We start from the raw sequence: 1,760 nt of genomic DNA, 5'->3' as shown, positions 1-1,760 counted from the left end.
TCTCCCCACCCCCACCCTCCTCTAGCTTATCTCTCCACGCTTCAGGCTCACTGCCTTTATTCCTGATGAAGGGCTTTTGCCCGAAACGTCGATTTCGATGCTCGTCGGATGCTGCCTGACCTGCTGTGCTCTTCCAGCACCACTGATCCAGAAGCCCCTATTCTCTGCCTGATCTGCTTGTCTCCGCCTTGCCCTGCCTACCTCTGCTGCCTTGGACACCTCTTTTCATTCATATGTGTACCCTCGAGCTCCTCTGATCACAAACATCCCGGATTCCTGCACTACAGCGTTCAATTTTGGTCGAATTAAATACCCAGTTGCCCTACAGGGTGAGAACTTTCAGCCCACTTTCAGGGGTTTTCTGTCAGCGAGGTGACTTAGCAACATGAAAGATTCAGGGAATCAGCTCAGAATTTACTGTGACCACATTCTCTGTCGCTTTCCAATCCTTATTTGAATATGAATAATTTTTTTTTGCCATTCTCACTGATGCAGTGCAACATTTAATAATCTTAAAACATTAATCCTGCTGAGAACGCAACTGGGATTGTTTTTCCTTTTCGATTCAGTGGTGATACCGGGTGGGGAGAAGGGTGCAGTTTGCTGCTTCAGAGGGGGCTGGTCCTGACTGTAGACCCTTCATTTCGCTGCTGCCTGGGATAGTTTACATGAAGGATTTCGCCCACTGCCTTCTCCTGTTCTCTGCAAGGTGAGGGCCCACTACAACACACCATACCCAGGCTGGGGAGGTTCCCGGGAACACAGCTCGCTGGATCCAGCGCGGCCCATGGTTAGTCCAGATCTGAGAGTGGGCCCTTCGGAAGTCCCCGTGGCTGATGGCTCTGGCAAAAGGGCCAGCATGTACGGCACACGATGGGCTGAAAGTTCTCACCCTGTCGGACAAACCTTTGAAAATTTGATCCCAGCACTCACAGACACTGAAAATAGGTGATATGTGAGGATTAAAAAACAAAACAGGATTTCAAGATTAGTTCAAGAGAAGTAATGAGAATATCATGGAAATGAAAGGAATATAGATAGGGCTAAATGTAAATGAAATTGTGATAGTGAGGGGGAGGATGACGGGTAAGGAATAAATCTCTGCTGGTATTGATCATTTTACACCGTTCCTGGAATATTGAAGAGTTAACATGAAAAAAACTATTGTTGTCAAGCTCTCTTGACATGATGGCACTTGGTTTGAGCCACATGTAACAGAGAGACAATTTCTTAAAATATTCACTCATGGGAGGTGAGCATCGCTACTGGCCGTCCCTAGTTGCTTCCCTTGAGATGGTGGGGGTGAGCTGGCTCCATGAAAAAATGGCAGCTAGACCCACAATGCCCTGAGGGAGGGAGTTCCAGGATATTGACCCAGAGACACTGGAAGGACAGTGAGATGTTTCCACGTTGGGACGGTGAGTGGCTGAGAGGGGAGAGTGCTCGGGCATAAAACCCATTTCATCTCTTTTAAGGATGAGCCCTTGTCTTTAAAGATCTTGTTTTGTTAATCAATGGAGTTAGTCTGGCCAATCACAGTCTGTCCTCCATCTCCAGATTGCCCCCTGACCCTGGACTACCCCCTGACCCCATACTGCCCTCTGACTGGACTGCCCCCTGACCCTGGACTGCTCTCTCACCCCAGACTGTGACCTGACCCTGGACTATCCCTATTCTTGTACTTACCCCTAACCCCACTCTGCCCACTGACCCCAGACTACTCCCAACCCCACTGCTCCCTGACATCACTCAGCCCCCTG

The sequence above is a fragment of the Chiloscyllium plagiosum genome, chromosome 21, assembly GCF_004010195.1.
Source record: "Chiloscyllium plagiosum isolate BGI_BamShark_2017 chromosome 21, ASM401019v2, whole genome shotgun sequence".
Taxonomy (NCBI): Eukaryota; Metazoa; Chordata; class Chondrichthyes; order Orectolobiformes; family Hemiscylliidae; genus Chiloscyllium; species Chiloscyllium plagiosum.
This window is presented reverse-complemented; position numbering follows the sequence as displayed.